The sequence below is a fragment of the Ictidomys tridecemlineatus genome, chromosome X, assembly GCF_052094955.1.
Source record: "Ictidomys tridecemlineatus isolate mIctTri1 chromosome X, mIctTri1.hap1, whole genome shotgun sequence".
Lineage (NCBI taxonomy): Eukaryota > Metazoa > Chordata > Mammalia > Rodentia > Sciuridae > Ictidomys > Ictidomys tridecemlineatus.
In genome coordinates, this window is record NC_135493.1 from 34,237,528 (window position 1) to 34,262,144 (window position 24,617).

The following is a 24,617-nucleotide window of genomic DNA, read 5'->3' on the forward strand; positions in this document are numbered from 1 at the left end:
CACCACATACCAACAAAGATGTTGTGTCCGCCGAGAACTAAGAAAAAATAAATAAATGTTAAAATTCTCTCTCTCTCTCTCTGTCCCCCCCTCTCTCTCACTCTCTCTTTAAAAAAAAAAAAAAAAAAAAAAGAGAAAAGCATACAAATTTATTTAATAAAAAATTACAATGACATGGAAAGCATCAGAAATGAAGACCCAAATAGACAGGAAAACCTGTGTACTTAGGTTTTATGAAGATTGTGTAGCAGAGCTGGGGCCTCCAAGAAACTGAGGCAGTGCAAAGACCCCCTTTAATACCCCAATTCTTGTGATCAGGTCAAAAAGATTTCAGACATGTCACTCAGAGTAACAGGCATGAATTTATTGAAAGGGATAGGAAAAGGGAAAGGGGACACTCTTAAGGGAGAGAGTGGGTCCTCTCACAGAGGGGAGGGACAAATGTGCATCTCCTGCATTCCTTTATTGGGGATTCCAGAGAAGTTTCCAGAGAGTCCCACCATGTCCATCTCTTGACTTTTTTTTTTTGAAGAGAGTTTTTTTTTTTTTTTTTTGAGAGAGAGAGAGAGAGAGAGAGAGAGAGAGAGAGAGAGAATTTTAATATTTATTGTTTAGTTCTCGGCGGACACAACATCTTTGTTGGTATGTGGTGCTAAGGATCGAACCCGGGCCACACGCATGCCAGGCTTGAGCCACATCCCCAGCCCACTTGTTGACTTTTGACTGACAGCAAGTTGACACCAGACTTCCAAGTACCTATTGTCATGACAACTCTAGGTCACTTTGGCCCATGCTGACTGGTAATTTTAATTGGATTCTACACCATGCATTCCTATAGGTTTTATGGTTAGGAGGAATTATCCTTATCTTCAGGGATCTGGTCTGTGAAAAGGGTCACAAAGTGTCTCCCTTCAAAGTAACTTCCTCTTATCAATGTTATTTCCTGCCTACTTCCTTGTAGATAGCAGGTCATTTGTTGAGGAATGTGACATATCCTGTCCACTTAGGCCAGGCAGGGCCTCAGATAAATTGTTTTTTGGCAAAGAAAGCATGTGGGGGTCCAGAAAGCATGTGGGGTTCAGCACAGTTGGCCCATTTTATAGAATTATTCTCTTAACCTCGTGTTCCCACCATCCCCATCTGTCTGTCTCCTAACAAGTAGACAGATGTGCATTAGCATGATTGAACAGAGGGTATGATCCAATGGTAAATACTAGGGGGAACTTAGCAAGGTCTTCTCATTCTCCTTCTTCTCTTGTGTTTCCTGTTTCTTCAGAGGTAAAGGTGTTCCCTCCAGGTGTAGCATGGACACCTCCAGAATAAGGGTCTTCTTTATAGAGAACATGGGAACTTTTGACCTGGTGTTGGCAAAAAAATGAACACCAAGAGAGTATGAATATACAGGTAAAGGTTCAATCTGAAAAAGAAAAGGAGGGGGAGGGCTTCTTCCAGTGTAAGGGACAGTCCAGGCTGATAGAGTAGTCAAAATTGCCCCCAAACAAACAAAAGAATGGCCCAACTTTTTATTGAGAGGCTGGGGTAGGAAGGCTCTGGTATTTTTATGATAATTCCTTTAGGAATTTCTTTCCAGTGGAAGAGACTCTTCCATATCTTTTGGTAAGGCCCTACACCTGATGCTTACTGTTGATGTAATTAAGAACAGGAGGGTAAGAAGAGAAACATTCCATACACAGTGTGTGGGGGAGTAGGAAAAGATGTTTAGTAGGTAGAGATTATGAATGAAGATGCAAGAGTTTATCTGCTATTTTTTTTTTTTTTGTACAGGGGATTAAACCCATGGATGCATAACAACTGGGCTACCATCCCTAGCCTTTTTTTGTATTTTATTTACAGGCAGGGTCTTTCTGAGTTGGTAAGTGCCTCACTAAGTTTTTGAGGCTGGCTTTGAACTCACTATCCTCCTGCCTCAGCCTCCCGAGTCACTGGAATTACAGGTGTGTGCCACCACACTTGGCTGTTTATTTGCTATTTTTTGTTTTATGTCTGGTCCCTGTCTCATGATCACTTCCAAGGAAAATCTGCTTTAGGAGAAACCAGACTCAGAGAGTCTGAGTCATCTCTGTGACTCAGAATTTTATTTCTAGCTAAATATTATTTATTTCTATTATCTCATATGTTCAAAAACTATGTATTTGTATATATACACACATATATCTTTATCTATATACCTATTTGTTTATTTATAACAGTTGTTCTTCCTGTTTCTGCTGTTTTCTTAAATATCAAGGTGATGTATTTGATGTAGTGTGTCCTGAACACCATCAAAATGGACTAAGGCCTGGACACACCCAGACACATATGCCTTAAGTTGTCTTCCAGGAAAAGTCTCCAGGTCCTTCCCTAATGATTCTTACTGTTTGGAACCCATGTTTCAAGAATGGACATGAAGCCAGGTGGAGCAGCACATGCCTATAATCCTGCTGACTCAGGAAGCAGAATCAGGAGGGTCACAAGTTTGAGGCCAGCCTCTGAAACTTAGCAAGACCCTAGGAACTTAGTGAGACCCTGTCTCAAAAGAATATATAAATAAACAAATAAAAAGGGCTGGGAATGTAGCTCAGTGGTAAAGTGCCCTGGGTTTCATCTCCAATACCCACTCCTGGCCCCCAAAATAAAATAAGAAACAAACAGAAGCCAGGTGGCCAAATCAATGATGTCCCAAGCTCAAAATCCCCTATGCAAAAAATAACTCATCCTGAAAAGGAACATGCAGCCCTTCTTGTCACCCAATGAACAAGCAGCTTTCCTCCCTTTTCCTTCCCCAAAACTACCTCACTACCAAGCAATCATGGAGGAAGATTTGAGCTTTATAGCTCCTAGTCTCCTTGTTAGTTGACTACACAATAAAATTTTTCTTTTTGCAAAACCAGGTGTCTTAGCATTGCCTTCTATGCCCATAAGGCAGGAAGTCCTTGTTCAATAATACCATCATTATCTATGGTAGGTTTGTGTGTGTGTGTGTCTACCTGTCTGTCTCCTTGTGTTTTAGTAAATGGTTAGTAAACTTTTTTTTTTTAACTGTCAACCTTTTCTTATCTCCCCACCTTGTGTTTGACAAAGGCATCATCTCCTATTTCTTTGGTAGCAGGATATTTAACCTGCAGGTTTCATAACTACAGCAATGGAGAGGACTCTCAAGGAAGCCATAGGTCCCAGTTTGAGGTAGCACTGGTCTATCTTTTGTTTGGAGTGCTGTTATACATTTGAAACAGTTGTTATCAACACTGGTAGTGTCGTATCATGTGATGAGTTTTTAAGAAAATACTGATGTCTGGCTCCAACCCCAAACTAGTTAAATCCAAATGTCAGGGGCTGAGAACAAGGAATCCATCCTTTTAAAAAGCTCCCCACATGATTATAATCAGCAGCCTGGTTTAAAAACTGCAGAATTAAAAGAATGTTTACCATTTTTTTCTAAGATATTTATGTTTCATGTTTTTGTTTGTTTGTTTGTTTGTTTTTGGTTTGTTTGTTTTTCTTTGAAATTATTGTGTTGTTCTGCCACAAGGATTTGTTAAATCTAAGGTTTATGTTTTAAAAACTGTAACCTTAAAACTTGGGTAGGAATTCTGGCAAAACATATTTTCAAGTAATTTTAGAGGGCAGATGGCTTTTGTTAAAGCACTGACATCTCAAAAGCTATTAAGTAATGAAAAAGTATCTTTGATCATAAAAATTAAAAATGTCTTTGGATTCAAATTCCATAAAAATTGCAATTTAAAAGTACACTTGAGAAAAAAAATTTGGAATGAGCATGATAGAAAAGGGGCCTACAGATAAATATAAACTAATATCCTGACACATAAAAAAAAATGAGTTGCTCAATTGGCCAATTAATGGTGTCATCTTCAAATTAGAAAATTCAAATAAAACATAAATGAGATTGTTGCAGGGCTTGGGCCTTCTAGGAAACTGAGGAGTGCGTAGAAGTCCCTTTAAACCCTGATTTTTTTGATCAAGTCAAAGATTTCAGACATGTCACTCAGAGTAACAAGGATGAGTTTATTAGAAGGGATAGGAAAGGGGAAAAGGGGACACTCTCGAGGAAGAGAGAGGATGCCCTCAGAAAGGAAAGGAGCAGTGCACCTCTCCTGCCCTCCAGTTTAATGGGATATTGCAGCAAAACAGAGAGTTCAGGTAGCTTAAATGCTCCTGGGCAAGATTTGAGGGTAGTTAGCCCTGATTTGGCATGGTTGCTTCTATTTTGTCAAATAAATGTGAATCAAGTATCAGGTGAAAGAAGGGGAATCTTGAATATTTAAGAAGTGGGAAAAGCCAGGTGCACGCCTGTAATGCCAGCAGCTCAGGAGGCTGAGGTAGGAGGATTGCTAGTTCAAAGCCAGCCTGAGCAGTTTAGCGATACTTTAAGCAACTCAGTGAGACCCTGTCTCTAAAATTAAAAAAGGGCTGGGGATGTGACTCAGTACTTGAGTGCCCCTGAATTCAATCCCCAGTATCAAAAAAAAAAAAAGTGAGAAAATTGTTTGAAATAGGGGAGAAAACATACAGAAAAAGCATAGTTGGATTATTAGACATTATGGATAATCCACTTGAGATATGTGGTCATAAATTTAATGTGATTGGCATTGTTAATTCACTCAACAAGTACTTATTTAAGCATTTACTTTGTGTCAAGCACTACTTCAGACCTATATTATATTAGATTAAATTACACAATAAAATGTTGGTAAATACTCTATGTTATAGGATGATCCATGTTACAGAGAAGAGGAAGCAGAACAAACAGGTAGGAAGGGCAGGATTTGATTTTAGGGGAAAGTTGATGTACAGCTTGCAACTTAAAAATATATCTGGTTGGGCTGGGGATGTGGCTCAAGCGGTAACACACTCGTCTGGCATGCGTGGGGCGCTGGGTTTGATCCTCAGCACCACATAAAAATAAAATAAAGATGTTGTGTCCACCGAAAACTAAAAAATAAATATTAAAAAATTCTCTCTCTCTCTCTTAAAAAAAAATATATATATATAGTATTATGGCACACATCGATAATCCCAGTGACTCCGGAGACTGAGACAGGAGGATCACACATTCAATGTCACTCTCAGTAACTTGGGCCTCAGAAACTTAGTGAGACTCTGTCTCAGCATGAAAAATAAAAATAACTGGGCTGGAGATGTTGCTCAGTAGTAGAACTTTTTCCTAGCATGCTTGAGGGCCTGGATTCAATGCCTAATACAACACACACACTCTCTCCCTCCCTCAAATATTGCTTTCTCTGATCTTTGAGTTTCATCTGAGTGCACACCTGTAATCACAGGGACCTCAAAGGCTGAAGTTGGAGGATTACAAGTTAGAGGCCAGCCTCAGCAACTTAGTGAGACCTTGTCTTACAGTAAAATAAAAAGTGGTGAGAATGTAGTCCAGTGATAAAATGTTCCTGGGTTCAATCCCCAGAATTGTCCTCTAACACATACATTGTACTCCTTTACCACAACCCTGTATATCTCTCTTTATTTTAAAATGAATACCCTACCCACAGTTGTGGTTATATAACATGCTGTGTGACTTAGTTAAAAATATGCCTTGTAAGAACATGCCACAACGAAATCCATTAGAGTGTTGTTAATATGCACTAATAAAAAAAAGTATGTATCTCAGGGCTAGGGATGTGGCTCAGTGGTAGAGCACTTGTCTAGCATGCATGAGGCCCTGATTCCATCCACAGTACCATGAAAAAAGTTTCTTCTCAATGGAGTGTATAGACTACATAAAATTGTTTTGTCTGTTTCATTCACATTGTATCCCCAGTACCTTAATATGTGTCAGGCAAATAGTAATTGTTCAACAAATGTTTGTTGAGTAAGATAAATAAATACATGATTATTGAGTTAAAGCTAAATGTGAATTTTAAAAAACAGTTTGATTATCTTTGTCTTTTCAAGACGAAAATAACCACTCTGGGGATATAGCTCAGTTGGTAGAGTACTTGCCTCTCACACACAAGGCCCTGGATTTAATCCCCAGCACGAAGAAGGAGAAGAGAAGGAGAAGGAGAAGGAGGAGGAGAAGGAGAAGGAGAAGGAGACCTACCAGAGAGTAATTCCAAAGAGGAAATTGGCTGTCACATCATAAAATGTGAAATTGTGGTTTTTGTGAGAACTTGAACACATTATCATGCAAATCTTATGCACTTGACTGTTTCAAGTGACTTGACTGTTTCACTATCTTACATAGTGAAGTTGATTATATACAAATGTACTTCTAATACTAATTTGAATTTTTACTCATTGATATCAACTTTCCTAACACCTCACATGGAAGATGTGTGGACAATTACAGAGTTTACTGAAATTAACTTTTAACTACCAGTGCAAATGTTATGGCTGGGGTATGATAGTTTCCCCCAAAGCTCCTGTTTATGCAGGAATATTCAGAGGTGAAGTGATTGGAGCATGAGAACCATAACCTAATCAGTTCATCCTAGTTTGAACGGACTGACTGGGTAGTAACTATAGGCAGGTGGGGCATAGCTGGAGGAGGTGGGTCACTGGGCATGTGGACCAGAAGGGTGCATCTTTTCTGTGGCCCTTTCCTCCTTCCCTCTCTCTTCTTCCTGGCTGCCATGAGATGAACTGTTTTCCTCTACCATACTCTTCCCCCATGATGTGCTGCTGCTCACTTTGGGCCCAGACCAATAGAGTTGGATATCTATGGACTTAGGCCTCTGAACTGTGAGCCAAATTAATATTTTCCTCCTCTAAGTTGTTCTTATTGGGTACTTTGGTTACAATGAAATTAAGTTAACAAAAACAGTCTTAAAGTAGTTTGAAGAGAATTTTGACAAACTGGCCTAAGAATTCCAATAGTTCAACAGGTAAGGGAGTAGCAATCTGTACAGTTTGTCATGTTAAATATTTTGTATAATCCTATGCCGCAAGCAGCACAGCCAGACTCATGGTTCCAGCAAGGGGCGATTGGGGAATTAGAAAATAAAGACTCACACGCAGAGATTTGAAGATAAAGCTGGGATCAGGTGGAGTGCTGCTCTCTGATGGAGAAGCACATCTCAAGAGTTACACCAGCAATTTTTATTTATATGTCTCATTATCAGGTTAAAGACTATGCAAGCATTATTCATTGTACTCAGGAAAGTTATAGAATCAGAAACATCTATGCAGCTTTTCCACAGTTGCAATGTGCAATGTTTGAGCTTTGTGTAGTGCTCAAGGAGGTTCATTTTTTAAAGTTACTATTAAGCAGGCAGCCTCAGGAGCAGAGGAGCTGGTGAAACATTGTGGTTGTGTAGCATGAGAATTTCTCTATTCTTGGGAGCTATATGCCTGAGATAAAGGTTGGAGCCTATAAGAATTTGTACAGAGTGTCCTCAGGCAGAGCATTACCATAGCAACTGGGCATTCTGTACCCTTGCACAGAAACGTTCTCAGGCACCAGGTGGGCCACAGCCATGAGGTCATCAGAGACCCCCAATCTCAGTCACTGCTCTCCACAATCCTCTATTGAATTGGCCACAATGCATAACAGATTATTAGTGACATAAAGAATGAAAAAAGTATGATCATCTAAGTTTAGAATTTAGGTCTACATAGTAGTCTTTACTTTAGGTTTTTTTTTTTTTTTTAAATAGTGCCAGTGATCGAACCTAGTAAGGGTGCATGTACAGCAACCACTCTACCATTGAGATACACTCACAGCTATTTAGTTTTTGCTTTTTTGTTTTTCTTTTACTTTTGTGGTACTGGGGTGTCAAACCCTTGGGCCTCAGACATGCCAGGCAAACACTTTATCATCGAGGCACATCTTCAGTGCTATTTAGTTGATTTTTATATGAACACTCTAAACGGGAAATCAATGAATTTCCTATAATAACTCTAATTGTTTTATGTATAATAGAACATTATGTGATCAAATATATAACATTTTATAGTGATTTTTTTTCAGTGATACTTTTGCCAAAAGCTTGGTCCTTGTCCCTGATGCCAATCCAATAATAAAGACATGAGGGTTGGGTTTTGTTTTGTTTTGTTTTGTTTGTTTTTTTGTACCAGGGCTTGATTTGCTTAGGGCCTCACTAAATTGCTGAGGCTGACTTTGTGCTCATTATCTTCCTGCCTAAGACTCCAAGCTGTTGGGATTACAGATGTGTGCCACTACACCCAGTGATGTCACAGTTTTGAGAAAAAGGAAAAAAGATGATTTATTGCTTTTTCAGCAAAGGAGAAACACAGGGAAGTCCTGTCCCAAAGGCTGTGATTCTACCCATCAGCAGGAATAGGAGAACTTTTACAGAGATGATTCAAAGGCTACATTCCACATGTTCTCTGTCTGGAGTTATAATTTATTGTTAATTTGGGAGACAGTAATTTTTGAGATCTTCTGATACCATCCCCAAAGTCTGGATTACTTCATTTCTATGGTGGGTGTGTACTCAAGGACAAATAAATCTGCCTAGGATGGGGAAGAAAGGTAATCCTGTTTCCCCTGAGATTAAGAAGGGGGAGAGATTCAGGAGGAGCAGGGAGAGAGGAAGAGAAATAAATAAGTTCTTTAAAAAAAATAATTTGTAGTGGCAGAGCAGCAAGGGCTATATTCAAAGCACAAAGTGGACCACTGTTACAATACTATACTTGATTGGCAGGAATATATTTTGAATATAATTCATATGCAAACTGTTATTTGGTAATTTTAATTTCTGTAGTTTATTTCTTGTGTACTCTATTTGTGGCTTTTTATTGTGTGTGTGTGTGTGGGGGGGGGAGTTACCAGGGATTGAACCAGGGGTTCTAAATCATTTGGCCTCATATTTTGAGATATAGTGTCACTTTTTTGCTTAGGGCCTTGCTAAATTGCTGAGGCTGGCTTTGAACTTGCAATCCTCCTGCCTTAGCCTTCCAAACTGCTGAGATTACAGACGTGAACCACCACACCCAGTTTATATTTGGCATTTTAATAAAAGCCATGAGGGCTTCCTGTTCAAGATGGCAATTATATCCCATATACTGAACATTTCTGCCTTATGAATTCTTATTAATTAAAGCAATACAATAATTTGTGCAAATTCTAGATGCAAACTAAGAAAGTAAGGAAGGTTGCCAAAAGCAGGCTCAAATTTCTACAATATGTGTAAAAGATGTGAGCAAATATAGGGGTTTTGCTATCACCTTGAAATTCCAAGCACACAAAAGAAAAAGATTTATAAAGGAGGCAATTACAGGGACTGACTAGGAGTCAGTCCCTCTTATTGAGAATAAGAAATCTATGTATTAGCATCCTGAGGAGTTGGTCCCATCCTTCACTCTCAGACTTACCCCTTCAGAAGACACTTACATAATCCTGCTTAACCCTTACCAAGAGATTTTTGGAAGTTGGCCACGTGAAAGTCATTCCTTCTCTTAGGAAGAGATGAGAGGGAAAAACTGTCACTAGCATTTCCAGAGCATAATATCAGAAATCAGAAATCTCTGAGCACTCAACTCTAAGAGATGATTTATATATGTTGAAAATAAGGGCAGGAAACGGATCCACATTAATATGCAAATTCCCCAAATATCTCATTCTCTAGAAATCTAAAACAACTTTTTAATGTTTCCACTATAGAACAGGAAAAAAAAAATGCTTGCCTTGTATGTGTATGTGTTACTGGGGATTGAACCCAGGGGGCACTTTACCACTGAGCTACATTCTCAACCCTTTTTAATTTTTTATTTTGAGACTGGGTCTCACTAAGTTGCTGAGAGTCTTGCTAAGGTGTTGAGGTTGGCCTCAAACTTGCAATTCTCCTGTCTCAATCTCACAAGTCATTGGGTTTGCAGGCATGTGGCACTATGCCTGGCTATTTCCCTTCTTTGAATGAAAATGAAATGTGAAATGGAAAAACTAAATTTTATTATTGTCAACTAATCCTGCCTCAGTTTAGAAAAGTCAACATCAGGGCTGGGGTTTTAGCTCAGTGGTAGAGCATTTGCCTAGCATGTGTGAGGCACTGGATTTGATTCTTAACACCACACATAAATAAATAAAATAAAGTTGCATTGACAACTAAAATAATATTAAAAAAAAAAGTCATCCTCAGAACATTGTCCCTTCAAAGCAGTTACCAGCACAATTTGTCTATGAAGTCTGACATTGGGGTTATCTTTTCCAGTCAAAGAATTAGATGGATCCAGAATAAAGTAGGGAGGCATTCCAGATTTTAGCAAGATATTCAATATGGGAACTCATAATAACTAAAGTGAGATCCTTAGTTATAATAGATTCCCAATTACGAACAAGCATGCCAATTAAATAGGAGGCTTACTGTCATCGATATTGGAGTTGAGAAATCTAACCTAATGACTATAGAAATGAAATCCATTCAAAGAGCATGAACACAGGCAAGGCATCAACTGCGGAGAGAAAACGGACAGGGTTCACCTTGAGGACAAGGGAAACAGCTATGATGGAGGAAAAAGTTCAGGTTGGACCCTTAACAAAGGAAGGGGCTAGCCTTTTCTTGAGGAGCTGAGGTGGAGGAAGATCCTTGGAGGCATCTAGGTACCAACCTACACCTAGTCTTTGTGGTCAATTTGATTAAAAATAGGAAGGTGAGGAAAGGAACATTTCATAGGTTGTTCAAGGAGTGGAGAGGGTAAGGAAAGATATTTAGACGGTTACAGATTATGCATTTTGTCTCAGATTGTCTTACCATAGCCATCATACCTGACTCAGCAGTTTTGCAGGGCACAACTCCAGAAGTCGTTATCATTTAGTCTTCCAGAGTCATGCAACTTTGTGGCCTTGTATACTTTCTCAGTTAATTCAGGGATATCCTAGAGAACATGTGTGGTTGTCCTTGTCGTGTATCCTGAAGCTGACAGGGCCCTCTCAAATCCAGTCAAATTAAATTACAGGATATACATTTTGACATAATGTGATATATGTATTACAGAAAAATAAATGTCCCATACCACACAGTTTTATTTTACTGAGGGTTGAACCTGGGGCTTGCACATGCTAGGCAACCCTCTACTCTGGACCTATATCCCCAGTCCCAAAGCACAATCTTTCATTAAATCTAAGTTATTGTTAAATAAGGTAAGAGTAGGTAACTAAAATATTATACAACATTGTAACTAGTGCACTAACTGGTTAGATAACCATTCTAATAATTCTGGGTAGTGTTGCACAGTTAAAGTGCACCAGAGAATATTGCATCCACAAAAAGGAATCAATTTGAGATTGGATAATGACATTTAGATAAAAAATACAAATTTAAAAATACACTTCATGGGGGCTGGGATTGTGGGTCAGAGGCAGATCGCTCACCTAGCATGTGTGAGGCACTGGGCTCGATCCTCAGCACCATATAAAAAAATAAAATAAAGGTATTGTGTTCACCTATAACTAAAAAATAAATATTAAAAAAAAATACACTGCAGGGCTGTGGCTGTGGCTCATCGGTAGAGCGCTTGCTTAGCATGTGTAAGGCACTGGGTTTGATCCTCAGTACCACATAAAAATAAATAAATAAAATTAAGGTATTGTGCCCATCCACAACTAAAAATAATTTAAAAAACACAGTCCATAATATGTTGGTTAATTTGGAACATAGAATCAGTAAATCAAAGTTCAGTGTGAGTAATTTGAGGATCAGTCAGAAAAAAAAAATAGGATGTAAACATGAATATCATGAATAAAAGGATGAGACATGAAAATTGGTACAGATCATCTAATATGCATATTACAGGCATCCTAGAAATATAAAATAGAGTAGATGACTCAGAAGGAACAGTAAAAAAATAATGGAAAATTTTTCCTTAGCAATAAAAATGAAATAAGAATTTAGGGATACAGAGAGAACACTGAGTCTCAAAAGAGAAGTGTCCATAAGCTATTGGAATGCAGAACAAACAACTGGTGAGCAATCCATCCTGTGTCTTTGTAACCTCATTGTTCCTGCCTGAAAAAAAAGCAACAAAATCATAAGATAACTAGATAACCACAAGGCATCTGGAGGAACCACTCCTTTAGGGAGCATGCACATTAAATACTTCAGCAATAGAGAAATGACCCTCCCCTAATTATAATAGTAAGACCCCACCCCTGGGTGGAGAGCTAGAGTGCAGGATTAGAACATGCTAGGGCAATGCACAAACACGAGGAAAACTGGTACAAGGGTTGGGGTTGTGGCTTAGCAGTGGAGCACACGCCTAGCATATGCAAGGCCCTAGGTTGGATCCTTGACACCACATAAAAATAAATAAATAAAATAAAGGTATTCTGTCCAACTACAATTAAAAAAATAAATATTAAAAAAAAACTGGTACAAAATTGCATAACCCTGCCCTGACTCCATTCAGTTCAGACTCTTAGCTACTGTCCTTCTATAAATGTTAAAACCCCAGAGGAAGACTAGGTGGCACATATGCTCTCTTTTTGCCTGCAATCCCATTCTGGAGTGTGTATTTTCTTTTTATAATAAAACTATCTGCTACTCCTACCTGATACATCCTTAAACTCTTTCCTGCAATATATAAGGTCCAAGTAGAGGTCTCCTTCATTACTGGAGACCTCTTCGATGCACATACAGTGACATATTCTAAATAGCGGTTTCTTCCACTCCTGATATTTCTTTGGATCCTCCTATGGTGACAAAAACACTTGTGTTTTCAGATTGTAAAATCTACTGTGATCTGTGGTGGCACACGCCTGTAATCCCATTGACTTGGGAGACTGAAGAAGGAGGATCACAAGTTGGAGACCAATCTGGGCAATTTATCTAGACCCTGTCTCAAAAAATAAAAAGGGTGGGGTGGGGGCTCAGTGGTAAAGCATCTCTGGATTCAATGCACAGTACAAAAAAGAAAAAAGAAAAGAAAAAGAAAAACTTTAGAAAACTGAAAATGGAACTAAATCAAGAGCTTCAGAAATAACAACATAGGGTTAAAGCAATGGCATTGCTCAATAAAATGAGTAAACTTTAGTATTAATAGATAATGAAATAAGATTATGAAAATTAATATGAATGCCCCAAACACTTTCACATAGAATCTAGATAATGTACAAAAGAAAATTATAATATTGTAATATGGTCTTTGAAATTAAAAGCCTCCAATTGGTTTTTGTTCTTTCATTTCCTGATTATTTTTCTCCATCCCATATTCCAATTTCACCATTCTCATGCCAGGAATGGAAATTGAGGAACAGTCCCCAAAGCCTGGTGGGATACCAAATAGGCTGGAAAACTGGAATTATATTCTCTGACTGGCACAGCCTGGCTAAATCTACAGATGTGTATTTCCTGGTTTTAGTTCTTATAAATTTTAACATTCCTGTAAAATGGGCAGAAGCAAGTTAGCTGCCTTTCCAGTTTTGGCCAAACTGTGATTAAATTCAATTTTTCCTTTTTATGTGATTTTCTTATTTCTAGTGTAGGCAGCCAGCAGAATCTAATTCACAGGAACCCTAGCAAAGCCTCTGGTCTGGAGTACCAATAACAATATGTATTTCAAAACTCCTTAAAATATTCAAGAAAGTTTGTTAGAAGGCAAATAAAAATGAAAGACTAAAAAGTAAAATTTGTATCTCATACTACAGGTGACAAAGTAAAAAGTATTCTTCATTCATGTCATGAGAGAAATACACATTAACATTTTTTAAAATTAAAATAAGCATTAGGAAATTAAACCACTCATATAAATACTGAAAGAGTGCCTGAATTAAGTCAATGTATTAAAGAAATATAATTTGTTAAATATGGAAGTAGCTAGCTGTCAAAAATTGTCAAGAAGTTTATGGAGAAAGCATAAACTTAATTGGAACCAAATATGGGAAAATAATTATAGGAAAGAATTTAAAAGAATTAGAGTTTACTTCAAAACATTTATGCAAATGTATGTGGTAACTTGGGTTCCTGTTACTGGCATCATTATTCTGTGCTTGCATTTCTCCTGAAGTTAACAGGTAGTTTGATGAGGCAAGTAATATATCCTGTTCACTTAAACCAGGCAGAGCTTCAGGTAAATTGCTTTTTAAAAGTAAAAGCATGTGGTGGTCAGCACAGTGGCCCCATTTTATAGAATTTTCCCCTTAACCTCATGTTCTCATGGCTCAATCCTGATTTTCCTGGTCACCTCTCCTTTACTGGCCTCTCCAATATGCTTTTTTTTCTTTATTTTGGTTGAAGATGATATTTAAGCTTGAATTCAAAGCCATCACTTTGAAGTTTTACTTATTTCTCTGGGTGTCTCCTAATATTTACTATATATTAGCTATACATGTTAAGGAACTGCTGTTTGTTTTTGCCTTGTCCGTCTGCTTTTATTACAGAGGTTCATCCCAATTAAGGACTATGAATATTAGTAGGAACATTAGTTTTTTCTTCCCTTTTATGTATGTCTGTGTTATGTAAGTTGTTAGAATCATATGGAGTCACTTATGTCAAACTATTACAAAATGAAGTTTGGAGGCCATGAAAAGAAGTCCTTATGCATATTTGTTTTGTTATAGTTACAGCAATGTCCTGGGGTTTCATAAATTAACTTCCAGACCACTCATATATAATCAAATCAAGCCTTTATTGAAGCACACCCGTGACGACTGACCAGAACATAAAGCTGTTTCCCTGATCAGCCCTGAACAATTGTAAGGGTGCCCCTTTTAAGCCTGAAAACCGCAAAAGGGACATTTGGGGGTCTAGCCAATGCAAGCAAGCCAAGTTACAGGAGTGGGAGAGTGCAGTCAAGCGGCAGGATGCTTAGCCAATCACAATTAGCCCAGTCACCCCAATTATAGATACACAGTCCCAAATTCTGCTAGTTACAGAAACAATGCCCCATTAGGTAGTTCTGTGTTCTTAAGGGTTTCTATAGCAAAAGAGAACAACTACTTGCCCAGTCATGACCTTTCTATTTGGTGTGGTTGTTTTACAAAATGGAGTTACTAAACAAAATGGAGTCACTTTTGCTGGACTATCACAGTTTGATAACAAAAGTTATCACAAAAGACTGCCAAACCACAGCTTTATACAAAATCCACCACCAAAACAACACTTCTGTGAGGGTGCCTACCCAGAATCTGCCTGTTCCACCTTGGACTTGTTAGAAATACTAGGGTGCTGCAAGGAATTTGCTTGGGAACACAAACTTTACTTCCATAGAAGACTGTGCTATGGGACAAAGTCTTGCAAGCAAGCAGTTCACCTGCTTTTATCCCTAAGGGCAGCACTGTGTCCTTGCTGTGATAGGAGGAGCTCAGGGTTATGATCTATGCAATTGGCTAATGTGAAAATTAGGTGGGCAAAGGGAAGGGCTATAGTTAAAAAGGCTAAGATTGGATGCAGCCTGGGAACCTCAAAATGGCTAGAATTGGATACATTCAGACTATCCTCTAGAGAATGGATCCAGAAATTTAGAGAGGTGGGCTACAGGTTGCCTTTCTTACCTTCTGATGATTTTACATTTAAGGCTAAATACTATATTCTGAAAATGGACCACTGGACTTTCTATTTCTCACAACGGACACCACTCTTCTTATTGATCTTGTAGCCAAGGATTATTGTTTTGAGATAATTTTGGCACTATTCCTCATTCTACCTTTAAAAAAACCCTCTACCTTCTTGTACCTCCTTCGATATGCTCATGGCCTCCCATGGCATCTCTTGTCATTTCCAAATTAAATCTTCTTCTTCTACCTTTTTTTTTTTTTTTTTAGTACAGGGGATTTAATCCAGAGGCACTTTACCATTGAGCCACATCCTCAGTCTTTTTTAATTTTTAATTTTTAGACAGGGTCTCGCTAAATTGCCCCAGCTGGCCTCAAACTTGCAATCTTCCTGAGCTGCTGGGATTACACATGTGCACAACCAAGCCTAGCTTAAATTTTTGTTTTGAAGAGTCAGTCTCTTTGCTCTTCATTTAAGGTTGACAAAATACATGTAAATTCTAATAAGCTTTCTTGATTTTTCATTATGTATCATAAAATTCACCATCTTCCAGTTTTAAGTGTATAACCCTGAATTTTTTTAGTATTTCATTTGTCCTGGTATGAGCTCACATTTCCAATTTATAATTAATTCAGGTTCCTATCCTCAGCCCTAGTCAGCAGTTAATCCATTTTCTGTTTTATGGGTTTGCTGATTCTGGACTTTTGTATAAACATAATCATACAATGTGTAATATTTTGTGTCTGGCTTCTTTTTCTCAGCATGTTTTCAAGGCTGGTTCATGTTGTAACACGTAGCAGTACTGCATTCCTTTTTATTGCCAAAAATTTCATTTTATAGACATAATACAAGCAGTTGATGGATATTTGATTTTTTTTTCCACTTTTGGGCTATTACAAATAAGTTTGCTGTGTATGGTGATGTTGTAACTTTGTGTTTACTCTGTTAAAAAACTGTCAAAATCCCTTTAACGAATGTTTTATTTCAGTTCTTGTACTTTTCAACTAGAATTTCTATTTGGTTCTTATTTCTATTTTGTTTATTGACATTCTTTTTTTTTTAAGAGCAGTATTATTGGCTTTTTTTAAAGACCATATTTGTTTGTCTTGTTTTCCTGTATTTAAAAAAGGACCCCAATATCAAGATAGGGAAGGGGAGGAGAGATAGACCCCTTAGTGTATAGAAATAGCAGGGCAGGAGAAGGATAAGTCTCAAAAGGAGGGGTGGGTGAAAAATGTCATTAAGGCACCAGAATGATGGGGTGACCAGCACCCCACCAGAGCATGTTCCTGCTCAGGAGGTGTGAGCGGCCTGAGAAAATAAAAAGTCGGAAATAATCAGCAAGAAATAAAAGCCAAAGCCAAAGATTAGATTTAAAAAGCAGGGCTTCTGATGGGTCTTCTAGCCCTGATAATTACTGGAACTGAGCAACTGGAAAAGGCCCTATTTCTTTATTTAAGGGGAAGTACATCAAAGGCAGGGATAAAGTTTCAGTGTGGGAGGTGTGTTGATTTGGTGCTTGTTTCTTGGTGTGGCAGGGGTCTTGCAGTAACAGGTTGTTTGGTATTTGGCAGGTTACTGGCATCTCTGGGAGGCTGTTTGATCCTAAGACTGTGAGCAAAGTCAGGGCACCAGCATGATCTGGGCTTTTCTCTAACTGGGGAATTTCACCCAGAGAAGCAGCTTCCCTGCCTTAATGGCTTGAACAAACCCATAATTAATGTATGGACTCCAACAGCAAAATCTTTTCTGTAAAAGTTGGAGTCTTGGGGCTGGGATTTTGGCTCAGCGGTAGAGCACTCGCCTAGCACATGCAAGGCTCTGGGTTTGATCCTCAGCACCACATAAAAATAAATAAAGATATTGTGTCCAACTACAACTAAAAAATAAATATTTATATAAAAAAAAAAGCTGGAGTCTTCACACCTCAGAGAGAAAGGCAGAGGTTGCCTTTTCAATGGAGTTCTCTCCACTCAATGTCTAGAAGGAGGAGGATGGCAGCTTCTCTTCCTTCTGTGGCAGCCAGTCTAGTGCTCACTCAAGATCACCTTCCTCATGTAGATAAGAATGCCACAGGGCTCGGAAGGCAAAGATTCTCTTGTGTGGGTTAAAAGTCAGCATTTCCAGCAGCAAGTGAGCTCCAGACCCCTTCATCTCAGGCACCACTGACTGAGCCGGACTAGATGCTCTGGGGGGAAAGGCTCTTGGGGTAGACATACATCTCGGGCCAGTCATCCTCTAGCCCAGTCAGGTAAAAAAAAAAAAAAAAAAAAAAAAAAATTGCCCAGTTGATCAGCTTCAGAGTTTCTACAGAAGAGAAGTTTCTGAGGAAAAATCTCTGCAAAGATACAAGAGATGTATCAGTGCTCCACATGTCCAGAGGGGTTGCATATGTGGACTGCAGAGAACTTTGGGAGCACAGACCAGACTATAACAACCACAGGTGTAAGGGCCATCTGGTAGTTGTATATTCTGGCCACGCCAAAATCTGCCAACTTGACTGTCTCACCATTTGTCACCAGAATATTCTCTGGCTTTAGGTCTTGATGAATGATGTAATTGGCATGAAGAAAATCTAGGCCTGTTAGAAACTAGCGCATCAGATCCTTGACAGCCTCAGCTGGAAAGCTTGGTGGCGGTGCCTGCTTTGTTCAGATAGGTTCTTAGGTCTTAGGCATCAGGCTCAAACATTAGGGTCACCTTGATTTCCTGGTCAGGGAGGTGTTATAGGCATCCATCAGCCAGACAACATTGGGATGTTCAAAAGCCTCCAGACATGACATGATAATATACTTAACAGACTCAAAAGGGTCTACAAAGAAACTGCTAGAGTTAATAAATGAATTCAGCAAAGTGGCAGGATATAAAATCAACACACATAAATCAAAGGCATTCCTGTATATCAGCAACAAAACTTCTGAAATGGAAATGAGGAAAACCACTCCATTCACAATATCCTCAAAGAAAATAAAATACTTAACAAAAGAGGTGAAAGATTTATACAATGAAAACTACAGAACCCTAAAGAGAGAGATAGAAGAAGATCTCAGAAGATGGAAAAATGTACCCTGTTCATGGATAGGCAGAACTAACATCATCAAAATGGTGATATTACCCAAAGTTCTCTACAGGTTTAATGCAATGCCAATTAAAATCCCAACAGCATTTCTTGTAGAAATAGATAAAGCAATCATGAAATTCATATGGAAAAACAAAAGACCCAGAATAGCAAAAGCAATTCTAAGCAGGAAGTGTGAATCTGGAGGTATAGCAATACCAGAGCTCAAATTGTACTACAGAGCAATAGTAACAAAAACAGCATGGTACTGGTACCAAAACAGGCGGGTGGACCAATGGTACAGAATAGAGGACACAGAAACCAATCCACAAAATTACAACTTTCTTATATTTGATAAAGGAGCTAAAAGCATGCAATGGAGGAAGGACAGCATCTTCAACAAATGGTGCTGGGAAAATTGGAAATCCATATGCAACAAAAGAAACTGAATCCCTTTCTCTCGCCATGCACAAAAGTTAACTCAAAATGGATCAAGGAGCTAGATATCAAATCAGAGACACTGCATCTGATAGAAGAAAAAGTTGGCTCCGATCTACATACTGTGGAGTCGGGCTCCAAATTCCTTAACAGGACGCCCATAGCTCAAGAGTTAATAACAAGAATCAACAAATGGGACTTACTCAAACTGAAAAGTTTTTTCTCAGCAAGAGAAACAATAAGAGAGGTGAATAGAGAGCCTACATCCTAGGAACAAATTTTTACCCCTCACACTTCAGATAGAGCCCTAATATCCAGAGTATACAAAGAACTCAAAAAATTAAACAATAAGATAACAAATAACCCAATCAACAAATGGGCCAAGGACCTGAACAGACACTTCACAGAGGAGGACATACAATCAATCAACAAGTACATGAAAAAATGCTCACCATCTCTAGCAGTCAGAGAAATGCAAATCAAAACCACCCTAAGATACCATCTCACTCCAGTAAGATTGGCAGCCATTAGGAAGTCAAACAACAATAAGTGTTGGTGAGGATGTGGGGAAAAGGGTACACTTGTACATTGCTGGTGGGACTCCAAATTGGTGCGGCCAATTTGGAAAGCAGTATGGAGATACCTGGGAAAGCTGGGAATGGAACCACCATTTGACCCAGCTATCACCCTACTCGGACTATTCCCTGAGGATCTTAAAAGAGCTTACTATAGGGATACTGCCACATCAATGATCATAGCGGCACAATTCACAATAACTAGACTGTGGAACCAACCTAGATGCCCTTCAATAGATGAATGAATAAAAAAAAATGTGGCATCTATACAAAATGGAGTACTACGCAGCAATGAAAATGACAAAAATCATAGAATTTGCAGGGAAATGGATGGCATTAGAGCAGATTATGCTAAACGAAGCTAGCCAATCCTTAAAAAACAAATGCCAAATGTCTTCTTTGATATAAAGAGAGCAACTAAGAACAGAACAGGGAGGAAGAGCATGAGGAAAAGATTAACATTAAACAAATACGAGTGGGGGGAGAGGAAGGGAGAGAGAAGGGAAAACATATGGAAATGGTAGGAGACCCTCAATGTTACACAAAATTACATAGAAGAGGATGTGAGGGGAAAGGGGGGGGGAACAAGGGAGAGAATTGAACAACAGCAGATGAGGTAGAGAGGGATGATGGGTGGGGAGGGGAGGGGGGATAGTAGGGGATAGGAAAGGTAGCAGAATACAACAGTTACTAATATGGCATTATGTAAAGATGTGAGTGTGTAACTGATGTGATTCTGCAATTTGTATTTGGGGTAAAAATGGGAGTTCATAACTCAATTGAGTCAAATGTATGAAAGATGATATATCATGAGCTTTGTAATGTTTTGAACAACCAATAAAAAAATTTAAAAAAATAATAAAAAACACAGCCTCCAGGCGCTTCAATAAGGCCACCTCACAAATTGTGCTGATGGGAAGGCCACCTCCAGCTCCTCCTCTATTGGGGACTCTCACACTCTCCAGGGCCACTGTGGGGATCACAGGCTTTAAAATCCCAACACCATCCCATAGGCACAGCTGCTGGCTCATGTTGTAAGGTAGCCATTCTTAGATCAGGGGAGAACCTCACACCAAGAGCTGCAAGAACAGGCTCATTATGGGGACCCTAAAGCCAGTTCCTTTGGTGCCATATACTCGAGATGGGTTGGGCTGGGTAGAGTTGCGTGGGGTTGGGTCAGGGCAGCTGGACATTACAGGTGGGACCATAAACACGCCGCAGGCTAGAGAGGCCCCTCATCCCCATCGTCACCATGTGACCAGCTGTAGAGCAGTAATATTCATCTAGTTTAGAAATTCATAGCATGATTTATTCTAGCAACTTGGAAGTTTGTGTTTTTTTTTTTGTTTGCTTTGCACTTTGCCTAACATCTGAGCTCCCACAGAGTTAAATTCTATTGCCTACTTTTTTCCTGACCACAGTTCATATGATCCTGTCACTTGGCTTGTTATATATATTTCTTTCTGCCTTGCTATGGATAAGTATAGCCATAATATATATATATGTGGGGCTGGGGATGTGGCTCAGGTGGTAGCGCGCTCGCCTGGCATGCGTGCGGCCTGGGTTCGATCCTCAGCACCACATACAAACAAAGATGTTGTGTCTGCCGAGAACTAAAAAAAATAAATATTAAAACTCTCTCTCTCTCTCTCTCTCTCTCTCTCTCTCTCTCTCTGTCTCTGTCTCTCTCTCTCTTAAAAAAATATATATGAAAAAATATATGTGTGTGTATATATGTATATACACACACACACACACACACACACATATATTCCTCCCAATATCTCATTCTCTCTCTCTCTCTCTCTCTCTCTGTCTCTCCACACACACATATACACACACATCCCCCGCCACACACAGACACACACAGACACACACACACACACACACACACACACACACACAGATAACTGGATCTTTTCTTTTCTTTCTTTCTTTCTTTCTTTTTTTTTTTTTTGATACCATGAGTTGAACATAGGGTCACTTTACTACTGAGCCCTTTTGATATTTTATTCTGAGACAGGGACTTGCTAAGTTGCTGAGGCTAACTTTGAACTTGTGATCCTTTTGTCTCAGCATCTTGAGGCCCTGGGATTACAGGCATGTGCCACTGCATGCAACCTGGATATTTTCCATAATAAATTGTAGCAACTCTGGATTCTAATAATCCCTTAGGTCTCGAGGGTTTGTTTACTTGCATGCAAACAATTTTTCTCAATGGCTTATCCAGGGTTTTTCTGTTAAATCAATTTTTCCCACAGTGTGCAGCCTTTGATGATACAACTATAGTTTTTCCTCTTTATTTTTATGCCTGGTTTCATAGAAATCATCCCTAGGGTCAACATAGCTGAGTGTTTTGCCAGTGATCTGTCATAACTGTTGTTCCAGTTCTTTGAGCCAGTAAAACATCTAGCCTTTATAGAGAAATGTGTGTATAGCTTGGGGAATACATTTATGTGTGTCCCATGTTGACCAGGAGGCCCTCAAGTGCCCACTGTATTCACTCCTGAGTTGGTACAGCCAACCAGATATGAATAGCCTTCCAGAACCTCCAGATGAGTGTACTTTTAGGGCCTTTTTTTTTATGTCTCTTTTACTGGCTCTGTTAAACTCTATCTGGTCTACTATTTCTTTTGTTGCTGCTGGTTTCACTTAGTTATCAGCCTTTTCTAAACAGCTGGCCAGCAAAAAAAGACTTCTGTGTAAACTCAATGACCACATCTTATTATTAATGTGTAAGTAATATGTTATTTTCTGTAGTTTAATTACTTAAGGGAAAGTAGCATACACCTGGGAGTAGAACTAGTGATTGATTTATGGCACAGAAATGAGACAAGACATTCACAAATTGAACCAAAAAGTGTTCTCTACAACAATGTGAAAAATCCAGTGTTTTCTCTTGAGATAATATCTCTCTGAGATAGCTTTTGTCCCATGGCATTACTTGGAAGGCTAGGAGAAAGGACTGAGAAGCTGTGTAGAAATGTGTGTACTTTTCAGATACTTTTAGTTCAAGTGCTTCCTAGGTATTTGGCTCTCATTCCAGTTGTTAAAGTCACCATATTCCTGAAGTTTCATTTCTGAATTGAACATCAGAACCAGAAGGCAACTGGTTGGTTTATGTCCATTTCAAAAACCCTGAAGGTAGGAGCACAGTAATCTAGTATAAAAAAGTGAAAATATTTTAGAGAAACCAACGGAAATGCTAAAATCCTTAGTTTTGATTTAGATAAGAGATTCGGGCTGTCATGAGGCTCTAGTGGAAAAGTGGGTTGTAGTTAACCCAAAGGTTGCCCAAACCACTATGAGTGTGTCTTTGGATTCAGTAGTGTATTGCTCAGAGAGCACTCATTCAAAATATAGACATTTGTTCTAAACGTAGAGTTCAATAATTTTTAGTAGATTATTAGAGTTGTGCTGCCATGACCACAATCCAGTTTTAGAATCTTTCCATCATCCCATTATGATTTGGATGTGAGGTGTCCATCAAAAACTCACATGTGAGACAGTGCAAGAAGGTTCAGAAGAGGAATGATTGGGTTGTAAGAGTCTTAACCCAATCACTGATTTAATCTTTGGATAGAGATTAACTGAATGGTAACTGAAATGGTAGGGTGTGGCTGGAGGAGGTGTAAAGGGGGTGTGGCTTTGGGGTATCTATTTGTGTCTGGCAAGTGGAGTCCCTCTCTCTGCTTCCTGATCACCATGTGAGCTGCTTCCCTCTGCCACACTCTTCTGCCATGATGTTCTGCCTTACCTTGGGCCCTGAAGAATGGAGCCAGTCTTCTATGGACTAAGATCTCTGAAACTGTGAGCCCTTAAATAAACTTTTCCTCCCCTATAATTTTCTGATCAGATCCTTTAGTCAGAGAGGCAAAAAAGCTGACTAAAACATGCCCCAATTCCCTCATACCTATTTGCTATCTATCTCCACTCCTGCTGTTAGTCCCACACTTGTAGAGTATACCTCAACTGTGAAAAAAATCCAAATAAAATACTGTCCTGTATTGCTTCCTGCAATGTTGATTTTATTTATTGCTAAAAAATAAAATTATAACAAAACTGTGCTACAGATTAAAAGGAAGAAAGGAGTGAGCATTTGTGGGCAAGTGGAACTTAGAGATGATTGAAAATGGAGTAGTTCACACTTTAAGAACAAAAAAGCAGAAAGTGGGTATCCCCTGACACCATAATGGTCATAGCCAATAACTCTATGAAGAAAAATAGGTTAATAAGAGAAAAGCATAACAGGTTTGTTTAATCATAGTTTTATGTGATGCTGGAATCTTCAGAATGAAGATATAAAGATACAGGGGGAAATGCCCATTTTGTATTTAGGTTCAGTGAAGCAAGTACAGCTATGTAAGAAATGTGATTGGACACAAAGAATCAATCTATCTATACTTCCTTCCTCCCTTCTTTCCTTCTCTCTCTCTCTTTCTCTTTGGTCCTGGGGATTAAACTCAGGGATGCTCAACCACTGAGATACACCCCCAGTCCTTTTATTATTATTTTTTATTTAGAGACAGGGTCTTGCTAATTTGTGGAGACTGCCTTTGAACTTGGGATCCTTCTGCCTCAGCCTCTAGAGCTGCTGGGATGACAGGAGTGTGCCACTGCACCCAACACAAAGGATGCAATCTAATATACTGGGTGGGGAAACCCAGAAAACCTTGTCTGTTCAGACTCTTGGCCTCTCGTTTGTAGCACAATTTTTTCCTCCAAAGTATGAGGCAGGACCCCTCTGGAACCAGGGTCTTCTGACCTACTACCAGAGAAGGGTAGGTCAGAGAATTTTATTATTGCAAGCTCCTGGAAAGAAATGTGGCGAAGATTAGAATGATATTTTTATGCTTTATGACTTGCTTTGGGAAAAGGAGTTCTAGTTTCTATGACCTGCCTGAGAAAAGAATAATTCTGGATTTATGATTCACTCTTGGGGAGAATGACACAGGTGAAAGAGACTTTGAGTCTGAGAATGCTTCTGAGGTCTTCTGATGTCCTTTTTTCCTTTTTGGGACTAGAGATTGAACCCAGGGGCACTCTACCACTGAATACATTTTATTTTGAGTCCGTTTTATTTTTATTTTGAATCAGGGTGTTGCTAAGTTGCTGAGGCTGGCC

General features: G+C 39.0%; 1 pseudogene; it reads right to left on the minus strand.

Moving 5' to 3' along the window:
• Positions 1-17,456: 17,456 nt before the first annotated feature.
• On the minus strand, positions 17,457-20,540 carry LOC144371619 (cyclin-dependent kinase 4-like; annotated as a pseudogene).
• Positions 20,541-24,617: the final 4,077 nt, after the last annotated feature.